The 23,276-nt window shown below is 48.2% G+C and overlaps 1 protein-coding gene across 4 annotated transcripts in view; it reads right to left on the bottom strand.

Moving 5' to 3' along the window:
- Kcnh1 (potassium voltage-gated channel subfamily H member 1) overlaps nt 1-23,276 on the bottom strand; it is a 302,521-nt gene that overhangs the window by 17,451 nt on the left and 261,794 nt on the right. The gene's annotated exons all lie outside the window — the stretch shown is intronic.

The following is a 23,276-nucleotide window of genomic DNA, read 5'->3' as shown; positions in this document are numbered from 1 at the left end:
CCTCTGTCACACTGACCTTAAAATCTTGCTTTCCTTACACTGTCAGCGTGTCTCTTGTGTGTCACTGACTCAATGGAAGGGACAGTCTTATAACCTGGTTGAAGGACCAGGGGTAGTTTCATGAGGGAACAGAGCCCTCAGACTTGACCGGCTCTACCCAGGCAGCACCATGCCACACAACCAAAACCACAGGAATCAGGGACACTTGAAGGAGAGCCTGCTGTCCTGGCAGGTAGGTCTTCCGTGCCCAGCTCCCACACTCAGGAAAAGTGCTGTAACTTTACTTTCAGTTAGTGCTAGCTTAGCTACAGGACCCGTGGCATATGCTATGCTCCGGATAGGCTTATCTGTTTCACCCTTTCATCTCCAGCCAGTGGTGCTATTTTGGAAGGTTCTGGAAACTTTGGTATATAGAACTAACATCTATGGAGGAATGGGTTGCGGGAAGGAGAAAGGGTTATACGGGTTGTAGATCTAGATTGTTGTAATGTCAATTTGTCACATATTAGATTCACGTGAGTTGGAAGCCTCAATAGGAACTGTCTTGATTGTACTAGCTGACGTGGGAAGGCCACCGTGGGTGTGGTGTGGTGTGTGTGTGTGTGTGTGTGTGTGTGTGTGTCAGCCTCTGTAGCAGCCCAGACAGAAAGTGCACGGCAGGAGGAAGAACCTTTAGCACCCTTGGCCTATCATCTTGCTTCAGAATTGAGTTGATTTTCTCTGGAGTTCTGTGGATGAGCCTTCACCGATGTTAGTGTTTCCAGACTTCCATCACAGTCTAACGACCAGCAGCTCTTAGGAACCGCCCAGGTTTTTGTGCTAGATTGGGATTGCCAAGACACCCAGCCTTGTGGACTGAACAACTAATGGGTTGTCTCTCCACTGTGAGACAGCTGCTGTTACTACTTAAACATAAAACCATTTAACACACACACACACACACACACACTCACACTCACATGCTTTCACATATGCATTCATATTATTTCTATACACTTATGCACACAAACTCACATTAACTTAGATACACTCTCATACTGAGGTACATACACACTCATTCTCGCACACTCATACTCTCTCTCCACAACAACACTCTCTCATGCACTCACTCACACACTCTCACATTCAGGCTCTCTCTCTCTCTCTCTCTCTCTCTCTCTCTCTCTCTCTCATACACATACTTATACTCACATACTCATGTATATATTCATACTCTCTCCACACACTCTCTCACATATTCTCTTTCACACACACACACACACACACACACACACACACACACACACACACTCTTTCATACACTCACATATTCTTACACATGCTCTCACACTCATGCACACATTCTCTCTCACACATTTATACTTTCTTAAATACTCCACATTGGCACACTCACACATACACACTTACATTCTCACACATGTCTGTCCTCACACTCACATGCATGCACACTCATACACACCCCCTCACATACACACACTCATCCTATTGGATCTATTTCTCTAAAGAACCCTATCACAATGGTTCTCGGTTTCCTGACCAGCCTCTGACCCTGATGACACATCGGCGAGCTGTGCCCTCTTCCACACTTTCCCCGTCGAGAGGGACTGCACCCTTTCTTCAATCAGTTAACTCTGCCAGGCAGTTTGTCACAGTGGTGAGAAAGGAAACCAATGCAGCCTAATTTACTTTTCCATCAAAATCATGAACCTACTGTTCCACTAGTGTCACTGCCTGTGACGCCAGGATTGAGAAGGAGGCACGCTGACTTCTAAGCCCTGCGTGGATTTTTGTCTCTCCTGGAGGTTGGGGATTTATTTACTCATTGGCCCCCAAAGTTGCAGCGCCTCTCACCCGTGCACTCTGATGGGGTTCTCACTCCAGCAGGGGATTCAAGCATCAGTCCGATGGTCGGCAAGCTGAGGACTCTTCTTCGGTTCCCAAGGTTATTTAGTCTGATGCCTTTTCTCTCCCCTTTCCACCTCGCCTTTGAAGATCCATGAGCTGCGATGCAGGGTGGATGTCTCCATTCCCTCCCACCCTCTCCTGCCCCTTCTACCCTTTACCTTCGGTCTTATCTTTTTATTACTCTCGGAAAAGATCCCTCTGACTTATCTTCCAGGCTTTTGCATTCCTGCGATACGCTATTTTCCAAAACGCAAAGCTCGGTCTTATTTTTGATAATTTCTTTCCATAGTGAGCCATTTCCTTCCATAGATGCATCTGTTGTGTGTGCCCACTTGAGTGGTTTTTATCTTGCTGTCGGGGTTAGCACTCACCATGGTGTGTGAGCTGAGGATCTGAAGCCAGGGCTCCTCTTGCAGCTCTTGCAGGATAACCCCTGGGGTTTAGTGCTGAAGTTTGCCTCTAGCCTCCACAGTGGTTTGTGCTCGAAGACTACAGTTTTGGTGAGGGATTTAAATCACACACACACACACACACACACACACACACACACACACACACGATTTACTTATTTTAAATTTTAAGTGGATATATGTGTGTCTTCATGAGTTTATGTGTTTGTACCACATGTGTGCTGTTTTCCACAGAAGCCAGAGGGTGTCAGATCCTCTGAACTAGAGCTATCGATCATTTTGAGCCTCCTGATGTGGGTGCTGGGAACCTCACTTGGGTCCTGTAGAAGAGCTGAGCCCTCTCCACATCTCTCCAACCCTAAGATTAGAGTTTTACAGGAGAAAGCAAAGAAACAGACATATTTCCTTTTCTAAGTTCCTACTTTCCACCCCCCATCCCCTACCCCATGCCCTATGTTGGGATAGTATAGAAGCTATATATCTCTGTATAGCTTCTCACCCTTACTAAACCAATGGCCACTTCTGATTACTTATTCTTCAGAAATTTGTTTAAAAGCATCTCTCTGTTACTTTTCCCCACATTTTATTTCGCCCTTAAGAGCCTCTGACTAAGCGAAACAAAACAAAAGAAGTCTTGAGTAATTCTATTTAGTTTCCAGAAAAGCAAAGATAGATGACCCGGGTCTACTTACCCCAGCTTTCACAGTTTTATTATTTAGATGTTTAAAAGGTCTACCGGAGTCATTTTAAACTAAGTACTCAGAAATCACAAAGTATAAATAAATATTTTAGTTAAAACACAAACAAGATACAAAAAAAATGTATTTATAATTGATAAGCCAAAAATTGCTTTTAGAGATTGATAAGGAAGAAAGCCTTGCTATTCCAGTTTCTGAATGCATTCAAAGATGGTGCAAGGCCTCAGAAAGGAACCGTGACGGCGGCTTAGCACACGGGAACACACTCAGTCCCACTCACAGTAGGATAAATTAAAACCACTCCCAGGCACACCTGCTGAAGTGAAACAGCCCTCATTGTGGTGAGGGAGCCGTGAAGCATCTCACAGAGCAGCGCCAGACATCTTTGAAACCTCCCAAACACCCATTTCCCATCTGTACCGTGGGTAACGATGCCTACCTCCTAGGATGACTATAAGAAAGGTGCACGTGACGTGAGCGCTGACACAGAACAGGTGTTACTAAAGAGGGCATCGATGCTGCCTTCTGAACACTGCCCTGTGCCGTGACGCGGCTAACGCCCACTGTAACACCTGTGTAATTAGTCCCCTTCCTTGAGCCTGACGTCTCAGTGTACAATTACATTAGGAACCAGCTCAGCCCCTAAGCAGGGCATAGACCAGCAGCTAGATAAGCCAGGCAGGGAGAAGATGGAAGTTAATGATGGTGCTCCGAGCTGAAATGCAGGAACACCCCTGTCACGGCAGCACTGTAAGAGATGACATATCACTTGGGGACTGTGACAGGCTCAGATGTTAGTTTAAGGAAGCAACACCCAGACAGGCAGAGGCACCCTTGATTAGACAGATACCATAATGTAAGCCCCGTGGGTCAAGGGTGGGAAGCTTCTGGGGCCACCTGAAACCAAGTCTAAAGTATAGGGGTCCTTCCTGCTGAGAAGTCTAACAGAAGGGAGGCAGGAAGAGCCTGCCCCAGTGGTCTCAATAGGAGGAGGGACCATGGCTTCCTGGTCCTTTAGATGTTGAGGTTATCATCTGCATCCCCAGTTACAGTCTCCAGGGAGATTAGACTGGGCCTGACACCATCCTTCTCCAGCCACTCCTGGCTCTGCTCCTTTGTTTCCTCCCCTGGCTAGAGCCAGAGGGGGGACTCTAGCTTCCAGAGCACCCTGTTGAGACAGCCATGCCTCCACCCACCATTAACAACAGACAACTGGCATTTGCTGGTGTTTTCTACTAGACAGGAGCCTGGCACACACATTGCCTCCTTTGAGACTGGAGCATGAGCAAGGCTTCTTCCGTTGAATAATGAGTACACAGGAGCCAAGGGGAGGGGGGTAGGACGAAGGCTCCTCAGACCCTCCTGCTGCTCTGTGTTTCAAAGTCCGAACCTTCGGGGGCCTTGTCCTGATGTAATCAGCTAATGGTCAACTGCATAGACCAGCTCTCAGTTTTGTCTAATTAAATCCATTCTAGACTCTCGCTTTTCTCCAGACATGAAGAGCAGCTGGCCAGGACCCTTCCTTCCCACAAGTGATATGTCCAGAGCACTCTCTATCCTGCTGCGGATCCTCTTCCCTCCATGATCAGCAGCCAGGGTTTGGGACCTGGGACGATGGAGGCTGGGGAAGAGTAGGTGGATGGAGGGTGGGGAGGGGTGTGGACGGAGGCTGGCTTGGCGTGGCATCTGTTCTAGAAATGGACATTTATCTCACTTGGAGAAGTTGACTTTATACTCCTGTCACCATTCCCTATCAGGCCGAGGGTAGAGGGGTTAAAAATAAGTAAAGATAGCCCCTGAGGCAAGGCGGGATAGCCCCTGTGGGAAGGCACACATCTTGGACCTGTGAGGAGCCCTCGGTCTTCCCATCTGGACTGTCCCGCAGCCTGGGGCCTTGTGCTGTTCTTGCTGGAGCAACTAAGGGCGGATAAAGTACAGAGAAGGTTCTGGAACCTTGGGCCTCTTCCTGGGGAATTTAACCTCACTAAAGTAACCTATAAAGATCTGTGGCCAAACTGACCAACCGCGGTCCTGGAGTGGGTGAGCTATGGGTAACGGTGGACTCTGTCCAGCGGACAGTGACAGGTTCTTCAGCGGCTACCGGAAACCCTGTAGCTGGTCAAGTGATGCCAAAATGTCATCCTGGACCAGTGTATGACCCAGTTTCCACAGCCAAAGACGTGTGACTCAGAAGGTAGAATGAGCCCTCAGGTAACGGGCTCTGTGGCCCCAGGACCCTTGCTCCTCTCATTCTTTGGGCTGCAAGGCAAGGTTTACCTCAGTAAAGCCAGAGCTTGTCTTAGAATCAGCTCTGACTCCTTCGCTCCTTGTCCCCAGGTTTTGTGCCATATCTCATACCTGCCATACTATCTCCAGCTCACAGCTCCCCTAAACAGTGCCGCACTGTTACCACCATCTGACACGGAGGGGACACACCAGGTTCCTCAAATATTGTACTCTAGCTAACCCCCTGTGGGGGGATCCTTTCACCAGCCCATTTTACAGATGCAGAAAATGAGACTTGAACGCGTGAAGGGGAGAATTGGGTCCAAGGCTAGTGCTGGCCTCCAGACTCTGTCCTTTTGCCCATCAGCATGTCTCCTCCCTGTGGCTGGTGGCATTCATACTGAAACAGGCCCCCAGCAAAGGCTTCTGGAGCACACAGGAAGGGAAGTGTTTGCTCCAGTGCCCCAGCAGTCAGCCTGCAAACATACCTAGGTGGGGCATGTTCCCTGTGCTTGTGGAGGCCCCACCCCACCCACAGCCACCGCTGAGCTAAGGGACAACACACACCTTTAATAGCACAGAAGGTGAAAGATAACATGACATAAGCAATGCACATAAAACTCCAATAAGACGGGGCTTTGATTTAGTGACTCTTTGAGGTCACATTGAGCCTCAGCTAAGAGCTCAGCACAGGTTTGATAGACACCTAATGACTGAACTGTAAAAACCCTGTTGTTGCTGATGCTGAGTGACCCCGTGTTACAGATGGGGAAACTGAGGCCCAGAGCAGGGCACTGGTGCCTCCCAGCTTCTCAGTCAGAAACAGGCAGCCTAGCCTCGGGGACAGAGCTCCCCCTTCAGCCTCTTCTCACACAGCTCTTATGGCTGGCTGAGCCAAGCACAGCCGGCCTCTCTCATCACCTGCCTCAGGCACACTGCGAACTTCATTTTGCAGAGGAGAAAAGTGAAGCTCCAAGTGTTACAGACAATGACAAAATATCTAGAGGGTTGGAGGAGGTCCTTGACTGGCACAGCCTGCTCTGTCAACTCATATGTGACAAATGTCATCAGGAGATTGGGTGCAGAAGAGAAAGCCTGCCCCCATTTTCTGGAAATTCAATCTAGGATAGAGCAGGTGTGTGTGTGCATGGCTATGTGTAACTATGTATGTGTGTATATATATGTTTGTTGGAGTATACATAGACATGAGAGTACAGATATGCCTTGTGTAGATGATATATCTGTATATATGTGGAGATGTGTATATGTATGAATGTGTATACTGTGTATATGTGAGAAAGATGTTTTTCATGTATGTGAATGCAGATACTGTGTGTTTGTGTATGTTTGTATGTGCATATAGGCACGTGTATGCATGTATATGTGTGTATATATAGTCATGTCTATATAGATGTGTGTAAACACGGGTGTTATGTGTGATGGCTGTGTGTATACAAAGGTGCGTGTAAATGTGGGGCATATATTTTGGTGAGTGTGAGTACAGGTATATGTGTTCATGGCTGTGTATGAATGATCCTATATATGTATGTAGGGGTGTACATGGGTGTGTGTGAGTGCAGGTATGTGTGTATGGTATACATGTATATATGTGAGGTTGTAAATGGGTGTGTGCACATGCAAGTACAGGGATATGCGTGTATGGTTGTGGGCTGTGTGTATGCACAGGTGTGTATGTGTATGTGTGTGTGTGTGATATGAATAAATGTGTGTGAGTGCATGTGCATGCGTGCATTCAGACACACACAGTGACTGCTATAGAAAATCACCAAGGTCAGGTTTCATGTATATCACTGCCAGACCAGTACCTGGGAGGAGCTGATAAGAATGAGTCAGTGCACTGGGCCCAGGATGGTGAGAAGTCAGACAGGCAGGAGGTGGGCAGGCTCCCCAGTCCACACAGTGCTCGTGAGATCTCTGATCCACCCCCAACACAGAGAAACAGGAAACCTTTGTCACTGGTAGGTGTCCATAAGTCTCCCTGTAATGCAGCAGGTGGCATTTGGCTGGCTTCACCTCAGTGTCTTCCCACAGAGAGCTATTTACATCAAGAACTCTTGAAGGACAGGGACTGCTCGGCAGTTGCTGGCAGCAAAAGCCCCAAACAGACTGTCCAGCGCCACTCTGCTCTCTACAAAGTCAATAAAGAAGCCAAGACTACAGTGACGCACAGCTCCATGTGGATCCTCTGGGAGCTGCTGGCTGCACAGCACTCTGGTCAGGTGGGGACAGACCAGGGTCACATGGCCACTTCCACACCCCAGCAAGCAGTGTTTTCTAAAGGATCCTCAGCCCTAGGAGAGATAGAAACTGTTCAAAAGGCCATTGCTATATCTGTTCCTTGGGACAGAAGCAAAGCACCTTCATGGCTGTCTCTCTCTCAGAATGTCAGCAGAATCTATTCAGTCCGATTGTCAGGCTCCGAAAACAGGCTTCCCTCAGCAGACACTGCACCCAAGTGTGCCGAGGTGTCAGGCTGACATGAGCCAAGATCACAGTAACTCCCACACAGACACAATCACATGTCATACAGACACATCCGGACCCAGACACTGACCCTTTGGAGTCTTCCTCTCTGCACAGACTCCGTGCTCACACTAGTACTTTCATCCCATCTGGATCCTGGACCTGCTTCTTCAGCCCAGCCTGCTCCTGCCCTCAGCCCCTACCACAGACTTTAACCTTCCCTCTACTGAAAAAGCATGAGGTATGTTCCTTCCTCCATGAAGCCTTCCCTGACCACCTCAGCCAGAGGAGCAAAATGCTTTCCAAATAGCTTTGCCTTGAATTATCTCTGTCTTGAATACTTGAGCTCTCCCCACTCTTTGTCAGCTCCCTGAGGCAGACATGCAATATGCATATTTTTTTAATGGTATCAGAAGCTCTGAGGCCAGTTTCCACGTGCAGGACTGATTCATGTCTACATTCCCCCACAGAATCCCTGGTACTCAGTGGGGTACTCAATAAAAGCAGGAAGCCTCGTACCCAGCAGGTGTTCAATACATGTCTTCAAAATGGATGGACACAGCCTTCTTACTCAGATAGATGTGACGAGCATGAGAGGGAGGATCCCTTGCTTCACTTATTCATATGGCCGGTGGACAGACACTGGTGTATCTGCTTTGTAGCTAGTCATTCAGCAACATAGTAACTGCATGAAGGGGGGCAGAATTAGGGGCCACAAAAGGAAAGTGGCAGTCAGTTGTCTAGATGCTTCCCTCTCAGGACCTGCTTGCTCCAAGGGTAGCACCCTCTGAGGACAAGTCCCTTGGAGGTAAGCTTGAGACCAGAGAATGAGTCTTGTCTTTCCTAAGCAAGCTTTGTGTGGACAGGAAGGATGGGTTGGTCCCTGTGTGCTGAGGTTTCTTAGCACCTAGCAGCATCCAGAGCTCCAGCAAGTATTTCTCTCTCTCTCTCTCTCTCTCTCTCTCTCTCTCTCTCTCTCTCTCTCTCTCTCTCTCACACACACACACACACACACACACACACACACACACACACACACACACACACACACAGACCTAAAAGACTTTCTTCTCTGCAAACTGTGGCTACCCAGGAATCCTGAGGTCCGAAGTAACAGAACATTTCCCTTCTGTGCCTGGATGTTTAACAAAACAGTAAACATCACTAGACCTTGTATTTACACAGTGACCATCATTAACCATTCTTCTATTTACAATTCCTGTAAACTACCCCTTTAAGCTTGCTGATTGTCCAGATTGTACACAGTTCCTTTCCTTTCTCCAAGGGGAAGGAACAGATTGGCTTTGTCCACCTGGCATCACCTCTCCCACCAAGGCTGAAAGCCCAATGCTCAAGGCTGCATGCTGAAGTATGACATCGTTTAGACTAGGCTGGCTCTGTTCTGGGAAGACTTCCTCCTAAGGCAGCAGAGGCTTAATGTAAAACATTCACACTCCCAATCTCCAAATGAGAAGTCTCGGTTGGGTAACTTCAACACCCGCATTGTTAATCAGTCTCCCATAACATGGCTATCATCTTAGGGCAGTTGGAGAGGCATTTGTAGCTGGGGACTCGTAGTCATGGCTCATGTAGTTCCACAGAGTGTGGATGGAGGATACACTGTTGCCTCACTTTCTCATATCCAGGGCAAAGAGAGCCACAGAGGTGACACCATCTGGTAGATGACATTAACTACCTCCTTCCTAAGTCCTAGAGAGTCACAGCTGTGGATTCAAATTCTAGGCATGTGTGATAACTCAGAGGAAGAAGGGTTTCTTTGGATTGATGTCTATATAAAGGTGAGGGTGGGCACAAGATAAGGCAAGGCCTGTGATTAGACAATGAAAAAGTAAGGCGGGCACAGAGTTTTGGAGAGAGGAAAAGGGAGAGGAAGAACCAAGATGGAGACAGAGAAGGACGACCCAGATCTGTGCAGCCTTAAAGGGCCACAGGTAGTTACAAATATCTCATAAGGGATGGATTATTACAGGACAATTTGTCTTATCTAGGTGGGCAGTTTATATCAATGTCAATTGGCTCTGAGTTTATTGTGTGGACGTTTTGTGGAGTGAGGATTTACGGATATAAATCTGATTGATAAATTATAAGCTTTTAGAGTTTTGATTTTATTGGGATACTGGGAACTGTGACAATAACCACAGGGGGCAGATTCTGGGAATGTGAACAGAGTTCACAGCAGAGAGTCACAAGAGGGTGGCTGCCACAGGGCCCAGAGAGTAGCCAGCGCCAATGGGAGGCAGAAAGGCTGCCGAAGACAGAGAAGCAGGAGGTAGCGTGGAATGGTGCAAGGTGTGCACGTTCAATTTGTATTATTTACTGCAACACAGATCATAGCCCACTATCACAGGACGTCAAGTCAGGAACTTCAGACAACTAGAGAAAATGAGAGAGTAGGGGGTGGTTATGTGTCTCTCAAAGGCCCCTCACTGAACTCTGAATCCCTAGCATGCACCCACAGTCAGGAGCAGAGGGAAACAGATGCATGCAGGCTCACTGGCTTCTTTGGGGATCAGCCTGGGTTTTTCCACTCAATACAGTTCAGGACCCCTGCCTAGGGAATGAAAACGCCCACACTGGGCCAGGTCTTCCCACACCCATTAACTTAAGACAATCCTCCACATAAATGTTCACAGGCCAAAGCAAAGCTATGTAGACAGTCCCTCATCGGGGCGCTCTTCCCAAGTGTAAGTCCTGGTTGGGTCAAGTTGACAGTTGAAACTAACCACCCTATGTCCACGGTCAAGAAGAAGAGAAACGAATGCTGTACGCAGCTCACATTCTTACTCAGTCAGGACTTCAGCCCAAATGGTGCCTCCCTTTTTTAAGAAAAGGTTTTTCCATCTCAGTGAACCAAATCTACAAAGTCTCTCACAAACAGACACATCTAGAGATTCATCTCTCAGGTGATTCTTGTAAACTTTTGCTGGCATCAGTATTAACCACCGTAACGTCCAATGGTCTCGATTTCTCCAACTCCATCTTGCTGCATGGCCATCTTAGAGAGGCACAAGCAGATTGAGGAGAGCGTAGGGGGTCGGTTGTCTGTCTCTCAGTGGTCCCTCATTGAATGCCTAGCCTGTCAGAGAGCTCTGGAAACAGCAACCTCAGACATCATCAGTTGAAAGGAGGCCCCACTAGGATAAGGTGACCAACACAAAAAGTATTCTTACAGAAAGGTGACATTGAGATACATGTAGGTTCCCACAGAGAAAGTGCCATGTTGTGAGGCCAGAGCTAAGGGTGGCACCGAAGAAGCCAAGGGGATGGGGGATGGGGGATGGGGGATGGGGGATGGGGGATGGGGGGTGGGTAGCAGCAGTGAGATTCTCCCTCAGATGCCAGAGGAAATCAACTCTACTGATTCCTGACCTTAGACTTCAGCCTCCAGGACTGGGATAACTCGTTTGTGCCACTTAAACTTCTCCATTTGTCATAGCAGCTGCAGCAAGTGTAAGAGAGGCCACGTGAAGTTAAATCATCTGAGCACCCTCCTGTCAATTAGAAACATGCATGTGTCTGTATGTGTGTGTATCTATGTATGTTTATCTATGTATGTATGTGTGTATCTATGTATGTATGTATCTATGTATGTAGTATCTATGTGTGTGTGTATCTATGTATGTGTATCTATGTATGTGTGTATCTATGTATCTATGTATGTGTGTATCTATGTATCTATGTATGTGTGTATCTATGTATGTTTGTATGTATATGTGTATGCATATGTATATTACAAGGGAGGCAGGAAGGAGTGGAATGCACCTTTGGAAGGAGATATATGGAACAGTAAACCCAACTGCTGTATAGGCATCATGACCAGCTTCTCCCAGCCCAGGAACCTCTGAAACCATGCAAGGGACAGAGTGCTGGTCTGTTGGGTGAGTCTTGGGGAAACATCTCACAGGAGACAGAGAGATGTGCACTGTACAGTTGCAGTGAACACTGGTTTTTATGAGCATCCCATGGGACAGATATTCTCAACCTTCTTTTACAGAAAGTAGGGCTGAAGGTCAGAGAAATTATACCCCTTGCTTGAGGCTACGTGGGTAGGAAGCAGCAGGCCTGTGTCTGCCTGATCTCAACATGGGCTCCCTTTGTCCTGCTCTCTACTGTACAGACCTGATCTCACCAACCTCATGCCAGAGTCAGTAACTTAGAAACACTGTGTCTTTACCTCCTCCAGTCGAGAAGCTGTCTATACCTCTGTAGCAACCAGAGGACAACCAAGGATTGTCTCAAGGCTGATGCCCTCTGCTCCATAATGCTAATTCAAGATGCTGGCTGTTGGCACTGGCTTCTCGATGGGTCTACCTTGGCCCATATTCTGCTCCCACTCAGGCTCTGCTCATGCTGCCCTAGCTCTAGAACATCCTTTGGTTTTGCCTGCAGCCCTTGGCTCATGGATGTCAAGCTGGGCCCACACTTAGTCAAGCCCACTTCTTTCTGTTTAGCCCTGCATCCTTTCATTGATGACCGAGAGGCGAGTGCATCACAGAAACCTTGCCTGCTGGAGATTTCTGCTGTTGACTTACCCTCAGGATTGCCACCTGGGCCTCTGCTCAGCTAGGCATAAGCTTTGAGGTCCTGGGTAATTTGGGTCTGGTGCCCTCCTTGGGGATCAAGGCTTGGCTCCTTTCCATCTCCCTAAATTGCATTTCTGTGCTAGGTTTTGCCTATTAGGGAGGTTAGCTTTGGGCAGAAGCCTGTGGTACCTGCTTCGTTTCCCTGCTGGCCCACTGTGACTGATAAACTGGCTTTTCTTTAAAACAATTCACAGAAACAAACAAGAGCATCCGTGAGCTACATGAAAGGAAGCAATACTCTCTGACACACCTCTTCTCCCAGCATGCAATACCCTGCGCTCCATTCTGTCAGCTGGTGCTTTTCACAGAGAGGGACAGCTACTTACAAGCCCTCCAAGAAGCCTCCCCCCCCCCCGTCTTCCCAGGACAACTAAATATCACCACCATATTCCAGACAAGCAGCTCTGCTTAAGCTTCCCATGGGTCACATTCACACCCGTGTGTTAGCACACAGACCCATGCACACAGCAGCAGCTAAGATAGACCTCTCTTGATGTACTAAAGGAAGTCTGAGTGGAATGTTCGGAAGGCAAATACACAAAATCCATTCCCTTCAGAACCAAGAAGCAGATCAGTGTCCTGGGAGCTGTTAGGGCTCACACATTCTCCTGGGTCTTAGGAGGATTCTCACAGCTGTGCCTGCTGATCCCTTCTTCCAGCTCACAGACTGCTCCTCTGTGGGGTGCCTCTGGGAAAGGGGGCTGATGTCCTCTAGGGTGTTGAGACTGTCAGGGGAGGCTGTGAGGATGCGGCATGTTAGAGTGAGAACTGCACAGTGGGCTGTGTTCAGATCCTCCGCTGATGGCCCGCAGTCCTGTGCTCTTAGAGCAGTTAACGTGCGAACCTCGGGTTTACAGGTTTCATGATGGATCTGCAACAGGTCGTGAACAACAGATGTCACCAGGTAAAATGAGAGGCAAGAGTGGGGACAGGCAACAGAACAGATCTATGGAGACTCTAACATTCTGGAAATGCACCTTTGTGCCACCCATCAGAGACAGAGTAAGTGGAAGCCTGTCCTTGACAGTCATGTGGCCGTTTCTGGAAGAACCAATGGACCATCTGTACCCAATGACTCACTAGGTGCTAAGTGAGCCTCCTGCCCCTCCCTGTGGGAGAAAGCCCAATTCTCTTGTGCCTGGAGCCCCAGCCTACATGATCAGATTTGAACAATATGCAATATTTGCTCTGGTTAGAACTAGAATCGCTCCCACTGGCAGCACCGTTCTAGGGAGACTGTGGAACCTTTTAGGAAGTGGGCCCAAGTTGGCAGAAGTAAGTCAACGGGGTAGATCTTTTAAAAGTTGTAACCTCTGGGCTTCAGCCTGCTCTCTTCTCCCAGTCAGCCATGGTGCAAACAGCCTTCTCTGGCGTCCCATTACCATGAGCTGATCCCAACCCATGTCTTCCCAGCCATGATGAGCTGAAACACTCAGAAATCATGAGCAAAACGAATCTTCTCTGTCTCACATATTGTAGGTGCAGTGCCAGCACCTGCCTGGTTCTAATCCTTGCGGGCCCAGGTTGGCCCGGTTCAGCTTTGCTTCCTAATTTTCTCACCTAAAAATGTGCCGCTGAGATATTTATATCCACGTATTTTGAACTTGGGGCACATCTAAATCAAGCGTGCAGTTGGCCGGCACCAATCCTGTTGGACACTTTAGGTAGCAATGACTTGGACATCCCAAAGTAAGCAAACTCACTCTTAGGGTTCCTATTGTCCACAGACGATGATTCCCAACCGAGATCCATGAAATAACTCTGCAGCACCGACTACAGCTGTCCTGTCTAATTCAATATGATAAAGTAGATTTTAAAGTTGACCACCCAGTTGCATTGACTACACTCCAAGGACACATTAGCCACGCAGGGCCAAAAGTTTCACAGCATAGAATGTCGAGCATACAGTGCAGAGCATCTCCACAGACAGGTCTATCGGAGAGTGACAGCTTGAAAGGACCAGCCTACACAAGATGAAACAAGAGGCCCCCATCTCCATGATGTAAAGACTCTGCTCTCTGCACTTATGCTTATGCAACCCAATTCCAAATACTGGTGAGATGGTGTTCTTTTTCTTGTCTAACTAAAGGTGTGGAGCAAGGCAGAGTTTCTTTTCTTTCACTCTTGGAGAGCAGGGCTTCCCCGAAGTTGTGGTAAACAATCTGTCCCTCACAAGATGGTGGGTGGGCCTAGTGAGACAAGGAAGGTCAGCACCCATTCCCTCCCTCCCTCCCTCTTCTGGGACTATGAATCATGTGTCTGTGTGTCCTTCCTTTTTCCCTTCCCTCTTCTTCAATGCAGAGCAAAAAGAGTTTTACATTCTTGCAAAGAAGAATCACACCAATGCCTTGAGAACACCCACACACACAAGAAGATGGGACATGCCCTGGTCAAGCAGGACCTGAGAGAGGGCAGATAGCAAACAGTGGACAATGACTGAACACAGCTCTACAGTAGGAAGAGCACGGAAAGTTTTAGGAAACTTGAGTTAGTTCTGCCATTGAGAATTTACAAAGAGCATACCTGGGCTGGACCTACCCTCCTCCATATATGGCAGAAGTGCACCTTGGTCTTCATGCAGGTCCCTTAACAACTGGAACAGGGGGCTTACTCTGACTCTGCTGCCTGCCTGGGGATCCTGTTCCCCTAATGGAGTTGCCTCGGCTGGCCTCAGTGGGAGAGGATGTGCCTACTTCTGCAGTGACTGGAGGTGCCAGGGCGGGTTGGTACCCAGGGTCGAGTAGGGGAAGGGGTATGGGGGAGGGGCTGTGTGAGGGGGGACAGGGAGGAGAGGGAGGCTGTAAAGTGAATAAGTAAGTTGATGGGAGAAAAAGAATTTACAGAGAGAAAACAAAGGTGTGTGAGGAGTGGAGGGTAAAGGGAGAGGTGTGGATTCTTTGCATTCTTTTAACCAAAAACAGAAAAGGAAAGAGGTAACCCAAGACAGTAGCAGAATAGAGCTCAGCAGACTTAGAACCTGAGTGACCCTTGACCTGTGACATCAACAGAATTCTAGGCAAGGACATTGCCATGGTTAGTGATGTCAACTTGACAGCCCAGAATCACCTGTGAGACAGCCATGTCTGTGGGGGCTTATCTTCCTGGCTTTAACTGATGTGGGAAGCTCTGCCTACTGTGGGTGGCACCTTTCCCACGTAGGACCCTGGACAAGCACTAGAATACATCCTGTTCTCTGCTTCCTGACTGTGGATGTCATGTGACAAGCTGCTTCAAGCACCTGCTGCCTTGACATCTCCACCTTGACGGGCTGTACCCTTGAACCTCATGGGCCAGAATAAACCCTTGTTCCTTTAGGCTGCTATTGTCTACAGTATTTTTTATCAAAGCAACAGGAAGGGAAACCAAGGTAAGTAAGAAGAACTGCACACAACTGAAGAAAGTTGTTCGTTAGTTGAACAGTTACTCAAGGTCAAGCTGGCTTGGCAGCAGTTTGATGAAGAAGATGTGAGGGCTCTGTGCCAAGGAGAGAGGGTGAAGTCATGAGGGCAGAATTAAAATTCTATCTGCTGGGCCAACTGGAACTTGCCTGAATGATCTACAAAGAAGATAAGTCTCCTTTCCTCCCCAGCGGCCTCAGCCAGATGTTATTCTGTGGTCGTCTGAACATTACCTGCTCTCCTTGGTGGGGTCTCTGCCTCAGGGACCCTGGTCTGGGCAAAGCAGCAGAGTGCTCTCATGGCTGGGTATAGAAACAGTGACAGGAGTTTAGGTGGTTCTTCTGGTTCCTTGCCAGTGTCCAGGAGAGCTGGGCATCCTCACAGCAGTGGGAACAGAAGAACCAACAAAGCTACCCATGCCGCCATGAGAGGTGGCTCGGACCCTGACAGTGCCTCTTCCTTCTGCACCCTCTTCTGTTTGGTGTTGGGAATCCCCACCACTTCTGGAGCTTTAGAGTTACAGGCCCTAGACACCAATTCCTCTTACAGAGCTAGCACACAGCCATCCAAAGGGTCTATATACAGGAGCCCTTAGCATGTGGGAGTCACAGCCGGGAGCCAGGCCACTCTCCCTGCCTCTGCTCAGGTTCTCTGGCCTGTATATCAGTGCTCCTCCGCCAGCCCAGGTTCACATACACAGTAGGAAATACATGCTCTTCTGGTGTCTGAAAGCTTTCAAAGTTTCCCCAACGCCCAGGCTCCAGTGCCCTTGCTCTTTACCCTCACATGGTCTTGACTGATAATCAAAGTGGTTTTGAACGCTAATGAAAATCCTACAGCGAGAGTGTGAGTCACAGAGGCTGCCACTGGCTTTCCGGGCACTCAGGAGTGTGTGTTAATAACATCTTTAGATCTTAAAGAAACGCATTTTCTCTGGAGGTGCTTCCAAGTGTTTTTGGGATAATGAGGCTACAGAGAGGACTCTGGGACTTGAAGGGGAGACCTTGCAGAACTGCACTGCTGGATACTTCCCTCAGTAGATTTAAACTCCCCTCAGGAGAGATGCTTCACCCAGGCACAGGGCACAGAGTAAAGTGTCTCAGGCCTTTCTGCTTCCCCAAGAGGCCTCGGCAGTTACAGAAGGGAGCTGTAGTGAAGTCTAGGCCGTCCAATTCCCTGTGGCTACAATAAGGACTACAGGTGGGCACACGCACCCCAGTCTAGTTCTAAACTGACTCCTAGTCTGAAAGTGATGTCCCCACATACCTGGCTTTCTCTCCACTGACAGTCACAGCATTCAGTTCCCCCAAGGGATTCCAGCCCTACTCTTAAGCAAATTCAGTGGTTGGGCTGAGTTTTACAAAGACAGGAAAAAGGCAAAATGCCTCAGGTCCAAAGGCCTGCACTTCAGACCTGGCGGCCATCCTGGAGCTATTGTTAGTAGAGCTGAGGGCATCTGTGTGTGTGTGTGTGTGTGTGTGTGTGTGTGCAGCTTCACAACCTGTGCCTAGAGCAAAGAAGTGACAGTAGAGCTGAGGGCATCTGTGTGTGTGTGTGTGTGTGTGTGTGTGTGTGTGTGTGTGTGTGTGTGTGTGTGTGCAGCTTCACAACCTGTGCCTAGAGCAAAGAAGTGAAGGAGCAACGGTCCTTCCTAAGGGGAGTCCACGTCTCTGAAGGTTTCCTGGGCCCCTGAGGGCTGTTTTAGGGCAGCACTTGCTGCTCTGTGTGTTCACCCATACTCACAGGTGCTTACACTTTCCTGACTAATTTTGCAGGAATGACTACATGGCCATCAAAACCACTGCCTGTCCTCTGCACTGTGAGGACACCTCACAGAAAAACCTATGATTACCCAGGGACCAAGATCCTGGGCAAGGGGGCATTTCTGTGCCTTTGAGAACAGGGAACAGAGATGTGTAGATGAAACCATTAATGACAGAGATAAAATTTGCCCTTCACAACTCCCGTGTCCTTGCTCTCCATCTGTGGCACCCATCCTTAGCCACCCTTGGAATTACAATACACAATTATCATGCTGGTTCCCCTTGGTTGGATCAACGCATGAACTCAATAAAAGAGGTGAAGTGGATGACTAGCCCTAATAAACGATTTCAAAGTATCTTAGAATCAGTCTGGGAAAACGTAGCAATTTACATGCAAGAGATGGGAGAAAGGAAATTTAATTTACATCGTGATAGGAGACTGCTTCCCGGAAATCCTACTTTGGCCTTAGCATCATCTGCGTGGTGAGTCAAAGCATTTTTTGGACAAGTTCCACACTTGTCTTGCTGGGGTTAATGTGCTTCTGTTTCCTGTCAGGCCTCAGCAAAGACAACTTAACCTGATAAAATCAACACGCGCTTATGGAAATGTAAACAGACTTCTGAAGGGCACACAACTGTGAGCGGAAAATTCATCAGCAAAGATGTTTGATCAAAGTATTTGAGCAAGCAGAGAAGATCGGACGGACAGAAAACCTCTGGAGGAAACCAGCGTGGCCTCGCCCATAGCCGGCGTCTCTCAACATCTCTTTCTTCCTTTCAGAAAACAAATGAGATACTTGACCTTTAAAAAAAGATCCTTGAGGTTTAATAATACGCTATATGGAGTGAAACTGGTCTCTTGTGGTGGTGAATATTGACTGTTGACTCAACAGGGTTGATAATCACTGAGGAGACAAAACTTTAGACCTATCTGTGAGGGACTCTGTAAATTGGGTTGTGGGGGACCCACTCTAAATGTGGGCAGCAGAGTTCTGTGGGTGAGTGTCCTCACTGAATAAAACAAGGAAGCAAACTGTGTACCAGCATTTACCTTCTCTGCCTCCTGATGTGCATGAAGTGGGACCGGCTGCCTGCTACTGTGGCTCTCTGGCCTCCAAGCTTTGAGCCTAGATAACTTCCTTCTTAACTTTCTTCCTTCTGCATCAGGTATATCCTCACAATGATGAGAAAAGTAAGAAAGACACTTCCTATCCTTTAGCCATTAAAAAATTGCCTTGTTCGAAAGACCATGGTAGGCATCACATCTCTGCTGTAGGAACCATCACTGTGACCCACCCCTAAGAGGCTAATCCACCCTAGGGAAAGACAGGGAGAAGCTGTCCACACCCTTCCCAGGAAGAAGAGAAACACTTCCCTCTGCTCTTTTTCTTAAAGTTTATCAGTCACCTTTATGACCCCATCAAAACAAAGAAAGGCCAGCTGATGTCAGGGTCTGGGGACTGTCACTCAGCGAGCTAAGCAGCCTGAACAAAGTTAAGGCAAGGTTTGTAGTCCCTTAGAGCCTCTGGCTTCTGCTTCCTGATTCCTTTAAGCACGAAAGACAAAAGATCAATAATTCCCCAACAAAGAGGACAGACAAGGTAACCATCAGCATTAAAAATAGTCGAGTGCTTCAAAGGCTGACAAGAGACTTGAGTGAGGTGAAACACAGCTGACATATCCTGGGGCTTTGGTGGTCAGCATGCAGTCCTCATGTGGATAGTCCTATGGTCTGACTTTATCACGGATTAGCTGCAGGCTTCCCTGAATTATCCACAGCTTCTTATTCTCTACCACAGCTGGGGGTGGGTCTGTCCTGTGTCACCCATGGGAACCCCAGGTCACCAGTGTATAAATGTCATCTGTGACCTGATCTTCACAAACACGGTCATGACAGCAGGTAGCGCTGACTGAACAGACCCTGTATTATTTCATTGTTATCAGAGTGTGAGGTTCATATCAAAATTCTAAACTTTCAAGCAGGGAAAAATGAGACTGAACAAACGTGGGCAGTTTTTCTGAGTACAGTGCTTCCACCTAGGCGTAGCTAGAACCTGAAGTCACAATGACCAAGCCACGCCACAGACCACATATGTCAGGACCTCAGAGTGCATCCATGACCAAAGAACACTGAGCTGGTAAGCAGAGTCAGGGGCTGACTCTGACTCCAGGACACTAAAGAACTATCCAGAGTCTTAATTAAAACATCTGCCAGATAGCTCTCCTGCTTGGTTCAGGATAGAGACCGGAAGTCATTTGGTGTAATGTTCACTTTCCTTATAAATGGGAGTTAAGCATCCTGAACAACCAACAGAGCACACTCCCCTGTGAGCAGGACTTGTAGACAGTTAGATTCCTCCCTCCCTCTCTCTCTGGCTCTCTCTGTCTCTGTCTCTGTCTCTGTGTGTGTCTGTGTGTCTGTGTGTCTGTGTGTCTGTGTGCCCATGCGTATGTGCACAAGTGTATTTGTGTACATGCGTGGAGACATGGAGGTAAGAGGAGGACCTTCGGTGTCCTTATTCCCTTGATACAGAAAAAAAGAACCTCCTCTGCATGGGTGTCACCTTTCCACAAAATGGCTCAGGTATAAAGCTTCAAGAAACAAAAAAGCAGAGTTGTTTGCCTGCCTGCCTTTGCTTTCTGCTGGTGAGTGTACCTACCTATCCTTTCGTGGTTTGCTGCCGCCGCCGTTGCCACTCTGTATTTCTTTGACCAGCAGCTCTAAGTTGCTTCCGGCACTTCATCACCAGATTGGCATAGCCATGGCTCGACTGTCCATCTCATGCACCTAGAGAATCCTGACTGAGGCAGTCGGATGCTGCCTTCTGGTGCAAGAGCATTTGCTCTCAGAGGGCACTGCATACCTATTCAGACAGACAGGTCTTGCTGCCAATTCCAAAGAACACTCCAAGTAATAGTCCCCAATTTACAGGGCAGAAACATTGGAATTGAATTGAAATGTCTTCCCCTGGCTGTTAGGTGGAACAGAACATCCCATCTCCCTGGCTTTTCCTGTCATGGAGGAATGGATGGAAGGCAATTTTCCCTGTTGAAATGCCTGCCGTTCTGAGGACATGGGAACCTCCCCGGCCATGCTAACTCAGATACCTTGGTTAAGACATAAAAGCCCATAATCATAGCCATCAACCCATCACTGTCATCCATCAACTCTCTGTAAATGGTGGCTTCTAACTGCATTTGGGCCTCCCTGGCTAACAGTCGCACCCGTGAGGCCTTCATACCAGAGGCTCCTACTGCTGTACCCAACTCTTCAGGGGGTGCAGAGCATTCATTTGGGTTTTTTTTTAAGACATTCACTGAGCCTCATCTCTACAGTACTTGTAACACCAGGCAAAAATACCAAACAGTGTTACACCTTTATCTTAAAGAGCAGCCTGCCTGGCTTGGGTGGGGGGTATGTGGAGAGACACTGTGAGGACAAATAATAGACCTGGCCATGAGCCTCTCAAGTCATCTCAGGAGGGAAAGGAAGCTGCATGGAGGAAGGATATATAGAGGTCCCAGGGCGGAGCATGACAACCCCTGCATGGCAACCATCATTACTGTGACCTCGTTCAAAATTGCTATGTAACCATGAGAGTCCTTTGTAAAAATGGCTTTCTGGACACCTCTCCTCGGGCCAGAGTGCTGAGTCTCACCACTACCGGTTAGGCCACGCTTTCACATTGCTTGGGCTTGGGTTAGGTCAGGAATGTCAGTCACCTCCTCTGTCTCATCCTTCAAGGACCGTTGCAAGTGTCGTGTTCTCTGTGAAGACCTCTCTGCCTGTCTGGGCTATGTGCAGCCCAGGGACTGGTATCGTCTTAATCACTGTCTCTCCCAGTGTTTGGCAGAATGTGCTCTATGCCCCCTCTTTACAAAGGAGTGAAGCAAAGCAATGCGGCAGCAGTTCAGAATGGTTCCATGCATGCCAGTGGGGGAAGGGAGAGATTGTAAGTGCTGAACAATGGAATCCTGTACCAGCTCCCGGGAAGCTGACAGTTGCTAGTACCCAGCTCCTTCAGAAGACTCGGGCGTGATTCACCAGGCACAGTCACAGAAAGCACAAGCAAAGGGAGAGGCCTGGGGACAACCAGTCACAGGCAATGGCTCTAGGAAGAGTAGGCTCAGGCGCCTGTAGTAGTTCATGAAGAGAATGCATGCAGGGAAGCCTGCCAGCTTGTTACCTGGATGCTGACTGCATCAGGGTCGTTGGGCAGAAGTGTCGTGAATCATCCTGGGCAGCCCAGCCCCACTCTTTAGATTCTTTAGATCCCATGCTAGAAAGACCAAGGCCAGCTCAAGTCCAAGTTCACAGCAAAGAGGGGCATAATAAAGCCAGGGCCATAATCCACTCTTGCAAATCAGTCAGGCACCCTAAAGATTACCTAAGTGATAGAATCTCGAGATACATAAGGGGTGATTAAGCGAGCTGTGGCTGTGTTGCCAGGTCGGTATCCCATGGACTCTGCATTTAGTAAGAGCCTTGTACCCTCTAGTGCTGGGTAGTTTTACGTCAACTTGACACAAGCTGAAGTCACCTGAGACAGTGAACTTCAACTAGGAAGATGCCTCCATAAGATAGACACTTTTCTTAGTTGGTGATTGATGGAGGAGGGTACAGCCCATTGTGGGTGGTACCATCCCTGGGCTGGTGGTCTTGGGTTGTATAAGAAAGCATACCAAGCAAGCCAGTAAGCAGCACTCCTCCATGACCTCTGCATGAGAGACAGAACCTGTTTTTGTACTTAGGTGAACCTGAAACAGAATGAGTCAAAGGGAAAGCAATCTAAACTTTCAGGACCACGGACAGTGCCAGGACAGCAGAGGTTAGAGCTATTTTCCTCTCTATTCCTTTAAACCTGCAGTCGTCCTAGCTCTTCCCCAATCCTAGGGAGAGAGGGCTGGGTGTGAGGGTGCAAAGAGCTAGTGGACCTTCTACACGTACTTTCTATCCCAGTTTGGGTGACTATTGCTGCTATGACACATGACCAAAGCAACATGGGGAGGAAAGGGCTTATTTGGCTTACACTTCTATACCCTGTTCATCATGGAAGGAAGTCAGGACAGGAAATCAAATAGTGCAGGAACTTGGAGGCAGGAGCTAATGCAAAAGCCATCCTGATCTCAAGGGGACATTTTCTTAATTGATGTTCCCTATCTCGGGTGACTTCACCTTGTGTCAAGTTGACACAAAACTGTCCAATGCTAGAGGGTACAAGGTACCTGCAGAGTCCATGGGATACCAGCCCAGAAGCAGCAACAGAGCTTATTGTGGTTTACAGTAAGTCCTCTCTGGAAAGGAAGCTGGAGGGTGTCTGCTTCCACTCACAGCAAGCCAACGCTTATAGGGTAGACGGCTCTTGCCCCTCTGCCCAAATTGCGATGAGTCCTGTCTTACCATCTTGGTGCCTTTTTAGACGCTATAACCCAAGGCCACAAAGACCATGGAAGAGAAACTTCAGTTTGAAAGCCTGGCACCTGAGCAATTCCTTATGAACAGAAGATGTAAATGTGATGTGAACAGACTGTGAGAAGAGGCCACGGAGAAAGGTGGGTGGAAAGACAAATGAATAATGGGGCAGACAGAGGTGAATGGAGAAATAACAGATGCCCAGGCAGCAGTTACCTAGCATGCATTTGGAATAGATTTTCTGCTTTGATGACTTGCACATCATAAATGTCTCTCTGGTTGCTCTACTTGATAAAACCGAGGCAGGGTAAGAAATAGTGGAGATTATGGGTGTGAGACACATGTGAGGAGAGTTGTGTATACACACATGTAAAC

Source organism: Rattus norvegicus, chromosome 13 (assembly GCF_021556685.1).
Source record: "Rattus norvegicus strain SHRSP/BbbUtx chromosome 13, alternate assembly SHRSP_T2T, whole genome shotgun sequence".
Taxonomy (NCBI): Eukaryota; Metazoa; Chordata; class Mammalia; order Rodentia; family Muridae; genus Rattus; species Rattus norvegicus.
The sequence above is the reverse complement of the archived record's forward strand: the minus strand, read 5'-3'. Positions and strand labels throughout refer to the sequence as shown.